Source organism: Hibiscus syriacus, unplaced genomic scaffold (assembly GCF_006381635.1).
Source record: "Hibiscus syriacus cultivar Baekdansim isolate YM2019G1 unplaced genomic scaffold, ASM638163v2 tig00111441_pilon, whole genome shotgun sequence".
In the NCBI taxonomy this organism is placed as follows: domain Eukaryota; kingdom Viridiplantae; phylum Streptophyta; class Magnoliopsida; order Malvales; family Malvaceae; genus Hibiscus; species Hibiscus syriacus.
The window spans coordinates 200,562-222,796 of NW_024063095.1; the positions used below are offsets into that span (position 1 = coordinate 200,562).

Consider the following 22,235-nt stretch of genomic DNA (forward strand, 5'->3'; position numbering starts at 1 on the left):
AAACAAGTTATTAATAGTAGACGTTTAACTTTGTTTGAGTTTTTATATTGTTAGGAGGCCAACATTCCATTACAAAGACTGACACCCACGGAGGAAGAGCTTGCCACTGATTGGTGGCAAGCTAGTCAGAGTTTTTTTTGATGGCACGGATGATGAGCATCATCCACTTCCTCCAATTCGAGAGCCATCACCTCACCCAGAGCCATCACCCGATCGACCCGACTATACACCTCTAGAACGAGAGCCATCACCTATCCCGTCACATCATCGAGCCTCTTCTCCACCATCACCTCATGATAGGCGACCGGTAAAGAGGCCACGACATTTATCTCCTTGTTCTCCACCTCCACGGGATGAGTTACGTGATGAGGTCAATGCCTTGCGTGAGGAGATCGGTACTCTACGCGATAACGATGGTGCATGGCGTGTGGAGGTGTCAACTTTACGTGGTGAGGTTGCCGCTCTACGTGAGATGATAGTATCGTTGCAGAATGAGGTTCATACTCTACGCAACGAGGTAAGTTTAAGATTTTCCATATTTAACTTAATGATAAATTTACTCGTAATTTCACTTAGATTAGCCATTTCACTTAGATTGCTTAGTAAATTTATTCGGTTGCTGCCAATTCTGCTAAACTGTGTATTCTTTAACACTGTGAAATAGTCTTTGTCTTTGTTTTGTCTTTTGGTTGAAAGTAAATTTGTTTGGTTGCTGCCAATTCTGCTAAACTGTATTCTTTAACACTGTGAAATAGTATTTGTCTTTGTTTTGTCTTTTGGTTGAAAGTAAATTTGTTCGGTTGCTGCCAATTCTGCTAAACTGTGTATTCTTTAACACTGTGAAATAGTATTTGTCTTTGTTTTGTCTTTTGGTTGAAAGTAAATTTGTTCGGTTGCTGCCAATTCTGCTAAACTAATACCCTGAAGTCAGTATTTGTCTTTGTTTTGTCTATTGGTTGAAGTAATGCAATCCATTCAAGTTTCAATTTGCAGAAGAAGAAATAGTTTACTTTCGCAACACGAAACTTAAAATCGCAACGCGAAATGAGAATCGCAACGAGAAACCAAAATCGCAACGCGAAATGAAAATCGCAACGACAGAATCGCAATGCGAAATGAAAATCGCAACGAGAGAATCGCAACGCGAAATGAAAATCGCAATGCGATTTTGGTTTCGCGTTGCGATTTTGTCGTTGCGATTTTGGTTTCGCGTTGCGATTCTGTCGTTGCGATTTTCATTTCGCGTTGCGATTCTCTCGTTGCGATTTTAAGTTTCGTGTTGCGAAAGTAAACTATTTCTTCTTCTGCAAATTGAAACTTGAATGGATTGCATTACTTCAACCAATAGACAAAACAAAGACAAATACTAACTTCAGGGTATTAGTTTGAAACATATTTTTCTTTGTTATCTGATTCATTTTGTGAACTATGATAGAATAATGACTTGGGTGAATACAATGCAAGTTTGAAACATATTTGTCTTTGTTTTCACTATTTAAATATCATGTCTGTTTATTTACTGATTTTTGTATTTAATTATTTAGCGGCCCGATAGAGTGGATGCTTTACGTCGGGTTATGCTTGCACGACGGAGTTCACGCATCAGACAGCGTGCACGTGCTATTAAGTCTCCGTACACCCCAATAGTGCGAAGACACCGCAAGAAGAAGCCCGACTCGCCTGTCATCCCTCAAGAGTCCACTCCTATCGTTGAAGAGGCCCCCCCTATCATTCCTCGAGAGTCCCCTCCCACCATTCAAGAGGCCACTGTCATCATTGAAGAGGTCCCTCCCACCATTCAAGAGCCCGATTCACATGGCGTCATATGTAGGCTTCTTGAGAAACCCTCTGACGTGCCGGACATGATGGATTCAAGTTGGCTCTCGTATGAGTTACCGGCCAGTACCATACCGGTATCTGAAGAGGAGAGGGAAGAACTACCGGACACAATTCTGGATAACACCCTTTGGGCTAAGACCGCAGTTGATTTTTATCTACATGAGCTGAGCCAGGGGTGTTTCACTGACATATGCAAGCTCACCGATGATATCTATTTGTTGCTTGATCGGTCTTGGTGGGGCGTATTATTAGGGGTCGAAGACAATGGCTATTTCGATGGGGGGGTAAGTCTTATATTTTTCTTATATTTCAATTTGATTAATTTTTTTTAAATTTATGTAAGTCACTAATATATGTATTTTTTTGTAAAACAGCATATCGATGCGTGGGTGACACGTCTTCTAATAATAAGAAAACTTAAGAAAAATAAAAATATACGATATACAATTATGCCGACGTCTTTTAACGCCGTTCACTTGAAGAATGCACGAGATGAATCATTTGATTTGGGCAATGGACAAGCTAAACTTTATCCTGCATGGTGGGAGGTCGATAAGGTTAGTATTTATTTTAGATTGAGTTTAAAGGTTTTATGAAATAAGTGCGCAAATGAATGAATTATTACTTATGATTGCAGGTGTTTATCCCTGTTTTGGAACGTAAACATTGGATTCTCGTCGAGCTTCAGCTCCCATCCCTTAAGACAATAGTGTATGACAGCATGATAAATTACATATCATTGGCTGATTTAAGAGATATTATTAAGGGATGGAGCTCTCATTTGGCTAAATTCTTGGATGCGATCAATTATTGGACTCGTTCTGGAAACAAGAAGCCAAAGAAGCTCAATATTACAGTTATTAGAGACGAGACCGCGCCACAACAAACGGGAGGAGCCAGAGGAGATTGTGGTCCTCTCGTATGCTTGGCGTTGGAGCGTTTGACGACGGGAAGCATCAAGTATCTACCTCCCACCGATAGAGATAGAGCTGCAGTAGGCTTGTGGTTTCGGCATTATATGGCTAAATCGATATATACGAGACGCTGCCTACCTGCATCCGCGTTATAAAAATGCCCATAAACAATTGGTAAGTTTATAGACTTTTGGTTTGAAAATGTTTGGTTAAGTACCTAGAATAGAATAATTTGCTGTTTGTAGGTTTTAGATGTGTATAAAGTGTTGTTTGAGCAAATGTTGGTTTCTGCAGGTTAATCTCAGAAGTGAACTGCGTGAAAATGATGTATGGCTGCAAAAGTTGATTCAATAGTTTAATTGATTGTTTTTTGATTGTTTAATTGATTTGTAAAAGTTGATTCAATAGTAGATGATTGGAAATAAGAATTATTGCTTATTTTTGATTGTTTAATTGATTTGTAAAAGATGATTTGTAAAAGTTGATTTGTGTAATTGATGCGAACATAATTCTTATTTGTGCTTGTTTAATTGATTGAAATGTAATGGTTGATTTTGTTGATTTCAATCTGCATTATGTTGAAATGAAAATCGCAATGCGAAATGAAAATCGCAACGAGAGAATCGCAATGCGAAATGAAAATCGCAATGCGGAAATGAAAATCGCAACGAGAGAATCGCAATGCGATTTCGCATTGCGATTTTCATTTCCGCATTGCGATTCTCTCGTTGCGATTTTCATTTCGCATTGCGATTTTCATTTCGCATTGCGATTCTCTCGTTGCGATTTTCATTTCGCAATGCGATTTTCATTTCCGCATTGCGATTCTCTCGTTGCGATTTTCATTTCGCATTGCGATTTTCATTTCCGCATTGCGATTTTCTTGTTGGGATTTTCATTTCGCATTGCGATTCTCTCGTTGCGATTGTAATTTCCGTGTTGCGATAGTCAAATGCATGCCTAATAAGTGATAACAACTGAATAACAAGAGTTGGTTTAGTCAAAATGGTTGGCCTGAGTCATTAATTCAACTGAAAATGTTAAAAGTTCACACATAAAATCCACATAATACAACGCTTGCATTTAAAAATCACCTAAGTTAACAGTCCCAAAAGGTGAAGCCAATTGTGATTGGGATTTTAAAGATGATTGCCTTTTGCTTGACACCATATGAGCTTTGGATTTTGATGAGGATCCATATTTTGGTAGAGGAAAAGATGATTTTGATGGCACTGGTGATCCACATGTCAACCTTGTATGACCACTTTCCTTGCACCGACTACATATCGATCTCTTCTTCTCTTCACCCTTAGACGGTATACGATCGTGACTTTTTGGTCGGCCAGGTAGTCTTCTGTCCATGGCTGGTGGCAAAACTGTTTGTAAGTCATCTGGTATGTCCCACTCAGAAGGATGTGGAATAGGGTAGACAATCTCGGCATAAGTCTGTCGATAAACTTCTGTAGTGTAGCAATCCATAGCGTATGCGCTTGAATCATCTTGGTTTAGATGAAGAGCAACTTTTATAACATGGCCACACGGATAACCAGATGTTTGCCATTTCATACAACTACACGTCTTTGCATTTAGATCGACTAGCCCATTTAAGTTATTATCCAGTACTTGAAACAAAGTGTTTGAACATGGTTCAACTCTCCATGACGTTGACTTCACAACACGTTTCGTTATCTTTTTTTCAGTCCATGGTGTAACACGATGTTCCAATGTTCCTGTAAATTTAAATAAACAATACTTAGTAAAATATATAAATATGATAAGTTACGAATTCAAAGAAATAATACCTGCATGGTTTCTTTTCTTGTAGTACCACTGTTGAATAGAGGCTCGAAAAAACTCCATTAACATAGTAATGGGTAATTTCCGGGAATGACGACTTAGAGCGTTGATTGATTCTGCACTATTAGACGTCATGAAACCATATCTTGCTCCAAGTTGATGTACTCTTGATCATCTTTCAAACCCGACATCATCTAGTGTTTGAGCACACTGAGGCAAAACACGTCTTAAACAATTTATATGCTTATTGAAATCCACTTCCCGATAAGCTTTTACAGTCTTCCAGTATGTCCATTTGTGTTTTTTTATACCAGCAGACCTTGATTTTAGATTTCTATACAAATGAACACCACAAAGTCCATGAAAAGCATCTGGGAAACACCTTCTAACAGCGTTGTCAATTGAGTTTGCCCTATCGGATATGATTGTCAGATTGCTAATAGGACCTATGCAATCCCTAAGATGCCCCATAAACCATGTCCATGAATCAGAGGTTTCAGATTTGCCAACCCCGTAAGCTATTGGCAATATCCCATTGTTAGCATCCATGGCTACTGCTAATAAGTTTACTCCAAGGTATCGACCTTTCAAATGTGCTCCGTCAACTATAATAACTGGGCGCATGTAAGTAATAAACGAACGAATCTACAAAATAATACACAAGAATATAATCATTTAAATGTGAAATGCATGTAACTAACAAAAATGAGTCAACAAAATTATATTGATTTACTAACCGTAGCACCAATGGCGATAAACAGCAACTCAAAGTGTCCATCTCTATCTGTTTGATATGAGTTACCGACCCAGGATTTTTCAGCTTTAAATTGTGACAATAAGCCGGCAGTTGGGCAAACGATGCTTCTGGCGACCCCCTCAACAATTCCAAGGCATAACATTTGGCTCTCCAAGCTTGAGAATATGATATACTAATCTTGAATCGAGCATTCATGTCAGTCATAATTCCATGTCCCCGATATACCCTGCCATTCAAAAACATTAACTCAGCCAGAAAACCACCCAACACCTTTTTGTTTGCCTGTCTATGGTGAGGAAAAACTTGGGTTCTTGAACATGTATGTTTATCAATAAAAGTCCTAACTTGAAACACTTCGCAATCTTTTATTCTCTTTGCAATCATACGCCACGTACAGTTTTTGTCAATCATACACCTTGTTTCGAAACGATCTTTGCTTGATTTGTTAACTTTTAGTTGATAGCCATCTTCCACACATTTCGTATACAAAGCTATCTTCAAGTCTTCCTTTGTATCAAAACAATCATCTTTCTTGATACGAATAACTTTTGTGTAACAATCAACTGCTTTCTTTACCAACTCTTCTTCCGGTATCTGAAGTAATTCTGGCATATTCCAGTTATACGCCCGTGGCATTTTTTTTTCTTCGGGGACTTTTTCTTCTTCTTTTTCTTCTTCAGGATTATATGAATTACAGAATGGATGTTCAACATGTTCATTCACAGTCGTAACTTCCTCCTCATTATCATCAATAATACATTCTTCGACAACGGCTGTTTCATCATCAAAATTCGGGTATTGACCAATATCAAAATCATTACACGCAGGGTCTGTTTCTTCTTCTGAAACATCATCAAAATCCGTGTATTGACCAATATCAAAGTCCGGATATTGACCAAGACCAAATTTCGAATACTGACTAGTACTCACAATTTTTTCTGTTGGCTCATCATCGTCTAACTGGTTAATACGAAAACCGGAATTTGGTGCTGAAAGTTGATTGGGATTTGGATTAGAGAAAGGTTGTGGGTTTTGAGAAAAACTTAGTTGATTACTACCCGCTACTGACCCAACAATACTACTTCTAGGTTCAACAACATACAATGTAACATCATCTTGTGAAACACTAATGTAAGCAATGAATCGTTCAACATCTTCATTGTCGGTTAACAAATAAACTTTACCATTTCTCTGATAAGATAGCCTAAATCCACTTAGGGGCTCTAAATTCAATTTATTTGAAACACGTAGCATTAGAGTTTCATAAGTTAACTTTTGTAAAGACAATTTTAGTTGAAGATTCATGGGTAAAGGCATATATTGTAAAACACCATGAACATTATCCCATGACCCTACAAAACACAAATCTATCCAAACATGATCAACATTAGATGATTTCATGGTTGTAAATTAATTTACTAAACAGACGAGCTGCGAAACTAAAACCTGTTGCCGGATTGGGAAGGATGTCGTTGGATATAGGAACGGATGTCGCCGGAGAGAGTGATAGATGGAGATGGAATGAGTTGCGATTTAGGGATTTAGTTTATGATTTGCTGCTGTTGCGTAGTTATATACCCAAAATTTCAGTGTTGTGATTTACAGATTCTCGTTGCGATTTACGGATTATCGTTGCGATTTACAGATTCTCGTTGCGATTTACTGATTATCGTTGCGATTTACGGATACGCGTTGCGATATACGGATACGCATTGCGATTTACGGATACGCGTTGCGATTTACGGATACACGTTGCGATTTACGGATACGCGTTGCGATTTATGTGTTCGCGTTGCGATTTATGTGTTCGCGTTGCGATTTTTCATATTCGCATTGCGATTCTGTAAAATCGCAATGCGAATTTGTACTATCGCATTGCGATTGTCAAGAATCGCGTTGCGATTTTGGAAACTGGTTTGCGATTCTGGGGATCGCGTTGCGATTTTTATTTCGCGTTGCGATTTTGTTGGTCATTTTGGCAAATCCAAAAAAAGTTGGTTAAAATCGTATATTATAAGGCATTTTTGGTCACTGAGACGATTTTCTCTTTTTATTAAACCTTATATATATATATATATATTTATGTATTTATGTCAATTGATGAGTAATCGTCGTAATTTTATGCCTAACATTAATAGTAAAGATTTGTAAAAGAGACATTTCTAATTCTTTCTAAATATCACCCACCATGATATATATATCAATATAGAAAAAATGACTCATGTAGGGTAGTGAGAAAAAAGATTTTTCCATATAAGGCTCTCATTATATTATTTCTTGAACTATGGTTATTGTTACAGTGTCAAGGGAAGACGTCGGGAACACTAGACAACTCTAACTTTTATGGGAAAGACGCAAGGATCACAATGTCTTCTCCATCCTCGATCATTTTTTTGCTCTACATTTTCACACATGTTGTTTGATAAAACTAAAGATGCATGACAATCCATACATCTTCCACCGGAGAATTGAAGTCGTGTAGTGTTCATGACTTTTCACTTTGGCACTACAATAACCCTAGTTCAAAAAAAATATGATAAGAGTCTTATACTGGAAATGAATAAATCGTTAAAATCATCACAACCCACATTTTCCCCATCAACAATAGGAATAAACTTTTTTACGAGATCTATAATGATCTAAAGAGGATAATTATAATTTGTATTCTTATATTCATGGAGGATCAAAGGGGTGGATAGGGGCAATTACCCCTTAAAAAATTTTAAATTAGTATATAGTTTAAATATTTTCTTTAAATTTCAATTGATAATATGTTTTCGTCTCATAAAATTTTATAAGTTCTTCCACTCCTAAAGTTTTAAAAGTTAGTCATCTAACATAAAACTTTACGTATATTTTTGCTTATATTTAGACACAATTTATATTTTAGGGTAAAGTATATAAATAGTCATCAAACTTTTAGGGTGCTTACATTTTGATTTCTCAACTTTTAAAACTTACAATACAATCATCAAACTTTTAGTTCATTTTCAATATGATCCATGTCGTTTAGGCTTGTAAATGAACTGAACGTTCAACGAACCGTTCATGAACCGTGCGGCGGGAAGTTCGTTTATGTGCGTTTATTTATTAAATGAACGAACATGAACAAGATTTTTTGTTCGTTTAATTAAATGAACAAACATGAACATATGTCTCGTTCGTTCATTTACGTTCGTGAACGTTCGGTTATGTTCGTTTGGTTATGTTCGTTTATGTTCGTTCGATTATGTTCATTCATTTATGTTTAACACAATCTTCTTAAATCAATTTTGGTGACCAATTTGTAAGTATCTTAAAAATATTAATCTGATATTCTGATGACCAACTCCATAATTAACCCAATTTTATTTGGAGATTAAATCCAATATGTTAACCTGTGAGGCACCTCGCACTTATATTCATTTTCCCCCTTTTTTTTCCCAAACCTTATTGTTCACTGGAGAGTGAAGATGATCTCTAAAAGATTCAAAACAAGTTATATTATAGTGCAGTATGAAGTTTTGCAGGTCTGTTTTCATCTCTTTCTCTGTTTTATTTGACTTAATAGTTGATATGTAAAGTTATTGTGGGTATCTTCACATCTAAAACTCAAGAAAACATAATACTTCTTTCTAGAAATAGATGAGAAGATAAAGGTAAAAAGCAGAAGTATATGAGCATCAGTAAAAAGAAAAATATATAGAATTTGCCAGAAAACAAAACAAAGGTTTCTATGCAATTTCTGAAAAAGAGTGTAATAGCGGAAAATGATTGTTCATATATAATCATGGAACACTAAGATAAATGTTATAGCGTTAAATTAAAGTCGTGTGAATCATTTAATATCTTTAAAAGATAGATCGAAATATTTGATATATTCAAACATTTCATCACTGCTAATAAGCTCTTACGCTATTTATCACTGTAGATTTGGTTGATTTGCATTGTCGACTATTTTTCATGAAAGAACGATGGAAGGTAGGGTCTCCAACGTTTATGTTCGTTTATGTTCGTGTTCATTTATGTTCGTGTTCGTTTATGTTCGTGTTCGTTTATGTTCGTTTATTTATTAAATGAACGAACATGAACAAGTTATATTCCTTAATAAACGAACATGAACAAAAAAAAATTGTTCGTTTATGTTCGTGTTCGTTTATTTTTTAAATGAACGAATATGAACATACCTTCGTTCGTGTGCGTTCGGTTCGTTTACAGGCCTAATATCGTTACCTCCCATTAGTCCCATTAGTTTTAACTAACATGGCACTAACTCCGTTAAACCCCCTCCGCCATCTTATTCTTCTTCTCTATTCACATTCTTTGATTTTTTTTTCTTTAAGGTAATTTAATAATAAATTAACCGACCGTTTATCAAGGAAAAAAACCCTAGAGCCCTTTTCTTGCTCTATCATCATTTTTTGGATCCTCTTCATGAACTCTTCATCTTCGCCTTACCTCTTTGCTGTAATAGTATCAAGTAATTGAAGATTATTAACATAAGATGATAAGAATCACTTCAAATAAATATGGATACATGGTTTATAAAAAGAAACTCTAGTCAAAGTGAAGTTGTACCTAGTTCTTAGCTTGAATGGTTCTAGGGAAGTGGGTTTGAGCTGCTTTTTCCATCTCCTCCCACCAATTTTCCCGGCAGAGTCAGAGCTCCAAAACGCAATACAAAATTCATAAGCCAAAATGCAGAGAAGGGAAAGATTAGGAAGGATAAGAAATGATAACTAACTATTAGTTGTAAGTATGATTGTTGATGGGCCGTTGACGGATCATTTTTGCTGATTTGGATGAGGAGTGACGACTGGTGAGATAATGACCGTTGGCTGGTGTTTCTCTTTGTGAGAGAGAGCATAAGGAGAGATGGTAGTGAAGCCTGATTAAGCCAAGAGCTTCCTTAAAAGCCTATAAGAATAGATCAAAGCATTTGGTTTCCTGAATCATTAGATGCTAACCACTATTAGATTTATTAGTTATTAAATAATACATGTGTGAACAAATTGTTCCATGTGACAATCATCTATATTTCTGGAGGCAAAGGCAGGTCCTGGTTCTGCCACCTGTTCATGGCCTTTATCACCTGTCCACAGTCTGGTTAAGCCAAGAGTTTCCTTAAGAGCCTACAAGGAAAGACCAAAGCATTTGATTTGTTGAATCATTAGATGTTAAGCACTATTAGATTTATTAGCTATCAAATAATACATGTGGATTAGTGAAATATACAAAAAATGACAGTCATAAAAGTTAAAATGAATATTAGGATATCATCATGCCTTGCCTACAAAAGGTGTGTGTCTTCGCCATGCGCCTAGGTTTTAGAGACCTTCTGCGTCTTAGTGCGCCTAATGCCTTTTAAAACTAAGGGAGAAGGAAGTGGTCAGAGATCTAGATTCTTTTCTCAATTGTGGTTGATGGATATTTATAGTGGCCTAACTGATAGTGTTTGACATATGATTAATATAACTACTCATAGGTTAACAGGCTAGATAATCTTATTAGATCATGGATTTTGTCCCAATTAATCACGTGAGCGTGTCAAAAGTTTTATCCATTGTAGTTGGTTCAGAGGCTATGATGCTCCTTAACATGTAGGATATGGATTCCTTGAATGTTTTGATAGGCGAAGGGGTTTATTTGAAGATTTGGATGGACAAAGAGCTGGTAGTTTTCGGAGTTGACCTCTGAAGATATAACAAATTATCCCTCTTTAATCGAGGAAATGTCATAAAATGACTGAATAAAATCCTGCATTCGAAGATGCCCATCATATTAATTAGGTGTCTCATTAAAGTAATCAATTTTGGTGGAAAATATAATGACCATCCATCAATTTTGTTCAATAGCGGAGACACCTGAACTCTCTTGACTGGCGAGGAGGTAGTTCATCGTATATCAGAAAAGTTCAAACAATGAGCAAAGGCATCTTTTTGGACCAATAAAGGGGGTAAGAGCATCTCAACACTTGCGAGGGATAATAATACTTGTTTTGTAAGGGAGTTAACTATTTCAGAGAATATCTCCAGAGGACATTTCCAGAGAGAAGCTTATTCAGAGGATAAAGACTTGTATAGAGTGACATTTTTCGCAGAAAATAATATCTCACGCAGAGGACAACATCTCGCGGAGGGTAACAGAGACATCTCAAAAGGACAAGAAAGATAGCGTGAGAGAAGATTGTTCTCGATCAGAGTGAGAAGATGAAAAAGAGGGAAAGATCCCTTCTTACAGCCTTTCCTCGGGATAGAAATACCCAGTTTATAAACGGCTGGTGTTAGACCTTATGAATGGCGATGATTATCTTTAGGCTGACTTAAACAAGATGATACTATTTTTAGATACTATTTTTAGATAATATCTCCGGAAGTATAACCTTGTCTACACCTGGTCGAGTGGATACTATAAAGTGGCTTGATCTGAGACTTACGGTGGAAAATTTAACGATCATCTCTCAATTTTGTTCAGTAGCGGAGGCATCTTAACGCTCTCATTTTCAAGATAGAGACGACTCATTTCCCTTTTTAGAAGGAATCGGTTGATAGGCGAAATCATCTTTGCGTTGACAAAGGCATCTCAACGCTCGCACAAAAGTGGATGATAATTGTCATGAGTATAATGATAAAGGACGCGTATGCATCTTAACGCCGTATAATGATAGTGGATAATTTCTTGACGCATAAGCTCACTCGAAAGATAGAGAATCTTGTAGAAAGTGACTTTTCTCATAGAGAATAACATTTCATGCGGAGTATGACTTCTCTCGCAAAGGCCAACAGAGATGTCTCAAAAGGAGGAGAAAGATAACGTGAGGGAGAAGATTGTTGTTAGTCAGAGTGAGAAGATGGAAAAGAGGGAGAGAACCCTTCTTTCAGCCTTTCCTCGACTATAGGGCGGCTGATGCTAAATCTATGATAGCGATGGTAATAGGTAGGTTGACTTGAACAAGATGGTTACAGCTGCTAGAGCAAGTTGACTCTGGTAAATCACCTAGTACTATCAGAAGTCTAATCGTGGGGCTGTAATCATCCGGGAAGTATGGATTCCAGTTGAATCATGGGCAGATATACTATTTTCGGAGGATATCTCCGAAGGTATAAGAATTATTTTTTTAGTGAGCTATGTGTTTCCCTGTTCCTTAACACGTTACTTTTGGCTTTAGGAGGTAGGGTGATCTGTTTTGCAAATTCCGATAGCATGTATATGATTGTGAATTTATGTTTGAAATTACGTCGTCTTCTGTAGGCTTGAGAAAGAATCAGGCTTTAGGAAGCAGAATTATCTGGAAGCACTTGATCGGTATTGTTAATGCTTCAGTTGTTTCACTAATAGAAATTTTGAAATTGTTGATTAATGATTAATTTAATTATTTCTTTTTCCTTCTGAAATATGCTGAACTTTACTATTATGTTGCAGGCAAGAAAAGGTAAAGGCTCTTGAAATATTGGTGACTGATTTAAGGGTGTTCTCCACATTTAACGATGAATTGTACAAAGAAATCTCTCAACTTTTGACACTCAACAATTTCAGGTAATTTCATGATGGAAATAAGCAGCTTTGAGTGTAGAGATTTGATTGGATAACAAGGATGTTTGATCATAAGTAAAACATATTTTAAGCCTAATAACTACAATCTTGACCCTTTTCTAGAGAAAATTTCCATTTTAATGTAAGTTAAACTCTGATGAGTGCCTGAAATGTTCCTAGTTGTACTTTTCTGTTCTGAATACAGGGAAAATGAGCAGCTTTCCAAATATGGGGATACAAAAACTGCTCGTGCTATAATGTTGGTAGAACTAAAGAAACTCATAGAAGCAAACCCCCTTTTCCGTGATAAGCTTGCTTTCCCTACTTTGAGGTCCTCTAGACTAAGGACTTTGATCAACCAAAGGTGAAGTTGATATGATACTTGCTATTATTGAGCTGGGATGCAAATAGAATTTGTTTACCATTAAATATTTATGTATATATTTTTTATTTGCAAGTATGGATCCATACAGCTTGAACTGGCAGCATCAGCTATGCACGAATCCAAGGTCAAACCCAGAAATCAAGACTTTATTCACGGATCACACATGTACGCCCCCAAATGGTCCTCTTGCACTCCTGTCAATCTTCCAATTGCTGCAGTTGCAAAACCTGCTGTGAATACATCACTTTCAGCTCACAGTGTATGTAGTCATTTTTTTTTATTTCTGTGAATGGTGTACTTACTTTTCTACTACTATAATTATGTTTATAACATTGGCTAACACACGTCTTGTCCTACTTCTGGCGTACAGCCCTTCCCTCCACCCGCTGCTGCTAATGCTGGTACTTTAGCAGGCTGGATGGCCAATGCTTCTGCCTCAACATCTGTCCAAGCTGCTGTTGTCACTGCATCATCTATACCTGTTCCACAAAATCAAGTTCAGAACTTCAGTCTGACTCGTTGGAATCAACATTATTAAAGTCTGGAATACTCTGGACAATTAATCTGCTATTCACAAGTTGGTCAAAAATCAGTTTAATGCTTTTCTTTTTCTGAAATTGAGGTATGTGGTTCCTGTCTATGGGCTATATCAGTTTAGAATGACATTTTCATCATTTGTAATCCTTGGATGTGTTGCTTTTGAGGAAACAATTCCCTTTTAGCTTGAATTTTTATTTACTTTTTCCTGTTGATATTCAGGATGCTCTTAGGCATTTGTTTTTTTTAAATAAAAAAATTGTGCCTTTAAATACCATACAAGATTGCCTAAACAATCACTTTCTGTCATCTTGTAAATCTCTTATTAGGTATGCAATTTAATCTCATTTCCATTTGAGCAGTTTCAGTCTTAAAGCGTCCAAGAACACCTCCAACAGTGCCCAGTATGGTTGATTATCAGAATCCTGACCTACAGCTAATGAAAAGATTGCGGTCCGCTCCTTCAATTGAGGAGGTGATTTCTCCCCCCTTTTCTTTTCGAACCTTTTTACTTGTTCTGTAACTTTACAAGCTGAATAATCTTAGACTCCCTTGGTTTTGTTTTAATAAATATGTTTCTGTTTTTTTTTCCCTTTTAGGTTACATATCCTGCACCATGGAAGCAAGCTTGGTCATTAGATGACCTACCAAGAACAGTGGCTTTTACCATGCATCAAGGCTCCATGGTCACAAGCATGGATTTTCATCCTTCACACTACACATTGTTACTCGGTATGGAAATATATTTTCATCTTTTTCATCAAGGACAAACTTGAAATTATCTCCTTTTATGATGCAATGTAATTGGAGCAGTTGGTTCTTCTAATGGTGAAATTACACTCTGGGAACTTGGAACGAGGGAGAGGTTGGTTTGAAAGCCATTCAAGATATGGGAAATGTCAACATATTCAGTGCAATTTCAGGTTTGTATGTCATTATTTACTGAGGTTTCTCTCTGTTATACTTTTTCCAATGTCTATCAAACTACTTGTATCATATGATTCATGTCTGATTTATCATTTTCTATGTGTTTCAACATTGCAATTGATTTTGTTAGAGGAGTTACTGCAGGCTTTAATGGTCAATGATACACCAATATCTGTTAGCCGTGTCACATGGAGTCCTGATGGAAGTTTTGTAGGTGTGTACCTTTTGATAGATCACTATCATTTTAGTTTGCATATTTTTGTGCTTATTGCCTTTCTTGCTGCAGGGGTTGCATTTTCCAAACACCTACTTCATTTGTATGCTTATCCTGGATCAAACGATCTAATCCAGCGCTTGGAGTTTAAGTCATTTTTTTCTACTTCTCCAGCTAAAATGATTCATAAATTGTGTTTCGACTTTTTCTTATTAACAGATTGATGCCCATGTTGGTGGTTTAAATGACTTAGCCTTTGCTCATCCAAACTAACAACTGTGCATTGTTACCTGCGGAGATGACAAGCTTATAAAGGTAGGAGGTATTGAGTTTTTTTAGAAGTATCGACTAAACTGGATGTTTCTTGTTATCCTGATGAAAGAATTGGAGCAGGTATGGGATTCGATGACTGGACAAAAACTGTTTAATTTTGAAGGTCATGATGCACCAGTTTAGTCCATCTGCCCACACCATAAAGAGAACATTCAGGTACAATAAAATATGTCATTTTTGTTGATTATATATACCTTTTAGTCATAAGAATAGGAAACACGTGACAGAGCCTTGTTTGTAAAACTGATGCACCAGTTGCCTCTGTGCTGTCTTGACTGAGGACCTGAGGTTATAATCAGTCTTTGCTGCCTAAATTCACTGTCACATTCAACTTGTTCAAAGCATGAAATTACATTTAGTAATCTGCTCTCACCTTCTGTAACTTGTGATTCCACATTCAGTTAATATCCATCACAGGGCTGCCTGATTTATCAAAACCATTTCCATACTCGTAGTTAGAACTTTTCCCTCATATGATCTTCCCCTTGGTGCTATACTGGTCCACTATATTTGATTCACTCTAATATTTTAGGTCAGTGTCTTATGGACATATAGTTTCTGTTGGTTCAGTTAAAATGCTTTTTTTGGCTGAGAATTGAATGTTTACTTTGCTGTATGGATGCCCAATATACCCTCATGTGGTCATCATCTATGTCATTGCAGTTTATATTTTCAACTGCTGTCAATGGGAAAATTAAGGCCTGGCTGTATGATAATATGGGTTCCAGAGTTGACTACGATGCCCCTGGTAACTCGTGTACCACAATGCTTTACAGTGCTGATGGAAGTAGGTATGATCATGAATTTTAAGATATAATTTTGAGTTTATTGCGAAAACTTTTTGCTCTTAACACCTTTAATTAAGCCTTTGGTGTCAAATTTTATATGTAGTTCATTTCATTCTAGTTTTGAACTTTTGCTGATTTCTGATTTTGTTTCAGATTGTTCTCTTGCGGAACTAGTAAAGATGGAGAATCTTTTCTGGTTGAGTGGAATGAAAGTGAAGGAGCAATAAAGAGGAGTTATGTGGGGTTCGGAAAGAAATCAGCAGGCGTGATATCATTTGACACAACACAAAATCATTTTCTAGCTGCAGGAGAAGATAGCCAGATAAAGTTTTGGGACATGGACATATTAATCTTCTCACTTTCACCGATGCCGAGGGTGGGCTCCCTGTAAGTTAAATGTTCAAATCTCATAGCTGTTTTATGAAACATGTTACATATATGCTACAAGGTCGAATGTCTAACATATCATATTAATTGCTTCAGAGTCTTCCCCGTGTGAAATTCAACAAGGAAGGAAATCTCCTCGCTGTGACAACAGCTGACAATGGATTCAAAATACTTGCCAATGCTGTGGGTATCGGATCTTTAAGAGCAACTGAAACGTCAACTTTCGATCCATTGAGAACGCCCATTCTTTCTGCTGGAATTAAGGTAATGACTGTTTAGGTTTGCTAAATGTTTCCTCAAGACTATTGATGTCTCAATACTGGCATGTTCTTATGTTTTCTCTGTTGCTTAGGCTTCTGGCTCTTCTGCAGTTGGCAATGTCAATCCTGTTGTAAATAGAGGGGCACAAAAAATCCGAATATCCGATTTTGCGCAAAAAATATTCGAAACTGGATTTGAGAAAAATCGGTTTTTTTAAACCGGATCGGATATTTAAAAACTAGATAGTATAATCGGTTTGGGAAAAAATTGGACGATCGGTTTTTTTACCGGATTAAAAATCGGTTTAAAAAAACGGATAAAAAACCGGTTTTTATATTGAAAAAAAATCCGGGGGTTTTAAAGACTTGAAAACATGTCGTGTTTTACTAGCTGTCAAATTAGGCTTTTCTTTTCCATTTTGAAAAGTAATGGGACCTTATGGATCATAAATCAAAGTACAACTATAAAAATACAATGAAGCAGCTTGAATCTTTTGCTAACCCCAGAAACTTCCTGGACATGCCACCAGCCACTGATTCATATATTTTTCCAGAATGTTTTTGCTGCAAAAAATATATGCTACCACTGTCCTTTTATTACAAAACCAACAAAAGAATACAACGATTCTCGTTCAAATCAAAGCTTCTGCAACTACAAATACGTATATTATTATTTTATCTGAACTTAAAGACAACGTAAACATGGAACTGATCTGTTTCTCTAAAAGATTTCACAAATTTTACGCACTGGTTCGTGCAAAAGAATGAAAAGAATGTTACCAACTGAAACAAAACACTGCCATTAATGAACCCTTCTTGGATGAAGCAACCGGTTTTTTTATATTCGGTTTTTTTAAAAAACCGGTTTTTTTCAAACGGAAACAGGTTACACCTGTTACACCATCCTGTCCTCCAAATAGATTAGGATCCGAACCGATTTTTTTAAAATCCGGTTTTTTGGCTAGGTGAAAAAACCGGATCGGTTTTTTATCGGACTTTGTGCTGTCTAGTTGTAAAGCGGAAAGGAGCTCTCCTGTCGGGCCGTCTCCTATACTTGTATGTTAGCTGGATATACCTTGAATTACCTTTTAAACTTTTTTTCTGAATACAATAGTTGGAGCTTGCAGCAGTAATCATATGGTTCATCCTTTGGAAAGAACTTTTTGTTCTTGCTCTTGGTTACCGTAACAAGCACATTAGGAGATTAAATTTAAGGCTCAATTTCTTCTTTTAGCTTATGGGCACTCCCTTTCATTTCTCTTTTCGTGCAATTAGGAACATTTTGTATTTCCACTGAGCTGTTTATAATACAAATAGGCATAGGTTTTTCAAGTGTTTTTCATGCTTATGATGTTCTTGCAATTGCCTTTATTGTTTTGGATTGTGTCTCCCCCAAGAATGGAGTTGATCCATTGGGAAGAAGTGTCGAAAAGCCAAGAGTTGCGGATGATGCAATAGACAAGCCTAAAGCCTGGCAATTAGCTGAAGTCGTGGATTCTGCTCAATGTCGATTAGTTACCTTACCTGACAGCACGGAAGCCTCCAGCAAGGTCTGTTGAACTTCTAATCTCAGTTTCATGTCATTGTTTTTTACTGTTTCACTGAACCATTGCATCTCTTTATAAGGTTGTTCGGCTTCTGTATACAAATTCTGCTGTTGGTATTTTGGCACTTGGGTCAAATGGTGTTCAGAAGCTATGGAAGTGATCCCGCAGTGAACAGAATCCATCTGGGAAGGTACAATTCTTTTTCTCAAATAAGAATGTTTATCTCTTCTAAATTCCTTCGTTTTCATTGACGAGAACTCTAAAGTCTTTTAAACTTTAAAGCCACAACCAATGTAGCTCCACAGCATTGGCAACCAAACAGTGGTCTTCTTATGACTAATGATATCACAGGTGTCAACCTGGAAGAAGCAGTACCATGCATAGCACTCTCGAAGAATGATTCATATGTGATGTCAGCCACTGGTGGAAAAGTTTCTTTGTTTAACACGATGACTTTCAAGGTATGCGATCATTTGCTTGTGTATTGAATGTATTTTATGTCTCGCGTACTAATAAGCACATGATTTGCAGGTAATGACGACATTTATGTCTTCTCCTCTGGCTTCAACCTTCCTGGCATTCCATCCTCAGGATAATAAATCATAGCAATTGGAATGGAGGATTCAACTATCCATATTTACAATGTTCGAGTAGATGAGGTGAGACTCCCTAACAGTTTATGATGTGTTCTTATTTATTCTTCTTCCCCTTGTATTTAATTATCCTGCTCTCTCAAAAGGTTATGATGCAATCTGTCTTTAACATTTTTAGGTGAAATCAAAATTGAAAGGTCACCAAAAACGGAGAACTGGTTTGGCTATCTCAACCAACCTCGGTATCTTGGTTTCATCTGGTGCAGATGCTCATGTATGTAGTATCCTGGCTTGTCATATTTATTTTGTTTATATCTTCTCTTTGGGTTTTGAAAGCTATAAAATTTCTGGTACTCATAAAAAATAGAAAATGTACAACCGGTTTTTCAGTTAGTTTTTCGAGTTAATTTCCTTGGCATTTTTCAGGTTCCAGCATCTCTGATATATATTATTACTTAGTAACATCTTGCTTTTATTTGCAGCTGTGTGTGTGGAGCATCGATACATGGGAGAAAAGGAAATCGGTTGCAATCCAAATGCCGGCTGGAAAGGCACCTACAGGTGACACAAGGGTTCAATTTCACTCCGATCAAATTCGCATGCTGGTATTCCATGAAACAGCTAGCAATATATGATGCCTCCAAGATGGAGTGCATTCGACAGGTAGGAAACTGGAGAAATGGCATGTTATTTGACGATTTGCTATTGCTTTTACACAGAAGAGGAACACTTTCTAATGCCACTTCATTTGCTGCAGTGGATTCCACAAGATGTACTACCTGCGTCCATATCTTGTGCAACATATTCATGTAACAGCCAATCTGTTTATGCTACCTTTTGTGACGGTAATATCGGGGTGTTTGATGCTGATAGCCTGAAACTTAGATGCCGTATTGCCTCATCAGTTTACTTGTCACCAACAATCTTAAAGGGGTAAGTTATCTGTGGTATTATTCCATGTAAGGCATATATCATCTGGACTATCTATAACAGGACTGTTGATCTGCCCCGTTCTTCAGAAACCAAGCTGTATACCCACTTGTTGTGGCTGCACATCCTATGGAACCAAACCAATTCGCAATCGGTTTGAGCGATGTAACTGTGAAAGTGATGGAGCCATCCGAATCTGAAGGGAAATGGGGAGTGAGTCCGCCAGCAGATAACGGTGTGTCAAATGGTAGGGCAACATCATCATCTACCACAAGCAATCACACACCTGATCAGTTACAAAGACGAGGCACCTCTTTTTCTTATAGTATTGTAAAAGTCTCTGTATTGTATCAAATGTAGATTACTTAGGTTCTTCCATATGTATCCCATTGTAACCCTAAATTATCATGAATGAATCCCCAATTCTTGTATAATCATCCTTATCTCTTGGTTGATAGCTGTTCTAGTTTTACTTGTACTTAACCCCTTGAGTTTTTGGAAACTTGTATTATTTTTTCCTAATAAACTCATTTTTAATCTTGTTTTCTTTTATATATGTATATATATTAGTGTTTATCAAACTCTTTTTACAAAGCTCCTGTTTCTTTCTCCCCATCTTCTTCATCCACCATGCACTAGTAAGCATCCTCCCATGGCCATGGCTGCTCCTTGTTTTCAATCGAAGCTACCTGAGCCATCAAGCTCCCCTGTATTTTTCTTGCAAACAATCCCCTTAATGTTGCTAACAATACTGCCGTATTCATTTTCAACTCGTTTAAGCATGTTACTCAACTTGTTCATCTCCCCGTCATCATCTACATTGCTACGGAACTCGAAGTTTCTGGCCTTGGGCGAACCGAAGACTTTGAAAAACATCAAACCAACCTAACAAGTGCATGGCCTCAACAGGTGCCCTTGTAGCCTTGATTCTAATAGGTGGTTGAGGGAAGGGTGATTGTGACAACATATGGTAAGTGTAATTTTGGTGGCACAAAAACCCTATTTATATTGTGTAATCCTAGGTTGGGTTTCCTCTAATCTCCCTTTGTTCATTTACAAATTATTAAACTAACCATAGTTTGAATTATAATTATTACAATTACAATGATATTTTTTTATATTTTATATAATCTTCTAAATAAAGAATTAAAATCACACCTGTGTGTTTAATATGATTTTTGTAAAAAATATTTATCATTAATATTTCTTTCACCCATGTGATAAAATTTAATTTTCATTCAGATTATTATTATACCAATATAAGAAATAAGCTTATAAAAGAAATAAATTAAGACAAAAAATAAAAGCAAATCCACAAAGGAGAAGAATGTTTTATTATTCGACTGAAAATGGCATCATGAAAAACAATGTTTGCAATACAATTATGGTAATCAAATCATGAATGGCATCACAAGGGACAGATCTGGGTGTCTCAGGCCTTTCGGGAGATATCAAATAATATTTTAAGTCATTTTTTAATTTAACTATAAATTAAATTAAATATGATTAAGTGTTACCAATTAGTCTATGTATATTATGTAATTGTAAGTTACAACTTCAATTTATATACCGTAATTTAGGGTACGATTGATAAAACTCTTGATTATGTGATCTAAATTAAAAATATTTCTTAAATTTTTTTAATTACAAATATTTCTTAGATTTTCTATTAAAAAGTGTGAAAAATATTAAGTAGACGAGGATCTACTTATTTGGAAAATATTTTCAATACTATTTGTTTTATTTTTATTTCTTTTTAATTATATTATCTTTTTGAAAATTTCATTTATTAAACAATCTAATTATATTCATTATTTAATTTTAATTGAATTTATAATTTATGGACTAATAATATAATTCCACTTAACACATTTAATAGCCACTGTTTGAGTAAGAACCAAAATTTAAGAATTAAAAGAAAATATAAAGATTACAAATAATAAAATTAGAATACAAATATTAAATTTAAAACCTAAATAAGCATAAGGACTAATAACAAAATTTAACCGTGAAAAAAAAATCTTTGTTTCATTTTGTAAATAAAATAAAACGTTTGGGCTGGAGACTCCTAGTCCAGATTCCAAACGGGCTTCATAATGAAAGCCATATTTAAAAGAAGAAAAACCCTAAAACACTATCTGTTTATCAAAGATCTCCCCTGCTGCTGCAGCACGCTGCTCTCCCTCGACACTTTTCATGTGAGTATATGGAAATTTTAATCTCATGTTTATTTTGTTTTAGAATTTGTATATTTTCTTCTATACTGGTTTTTGCATATATTTCGCTCGAATTTCTATGTAATTTTTTTATAATGAAAATTTTCTTTGAAGAGTAGTAAAGGAAAGAAATCGGTGGTCAAATCGGTGGTCGACTTAAATAATTTAGGTTTTCTGATATGTTATATCTAAGGTAGAAATTCATCAATGTTGACTTATATTACTTATAGAATTTTAACGCTGTTTCAACTCGTATTTTTTTTCTCTTGCGAACTTCTAGTTGGATTTGATTTCGGTCG

The 22,235-nt window shown here is 36.1% G+C and overlaps 1 pseudogene; it reads left to right on the forward strand.

Annotated features, from left to right (window-relative positions):
- Window positions 1–12,073: 12,073 nt before the first annotated feature.
- On the forward strand, window positions 12,074–20,141 carry LOC120163361 (annotated as a pseudogene).
- The last annotated feature ends 2,094 nt before the right edge of the window (window positions 20,142–22,235 follow it).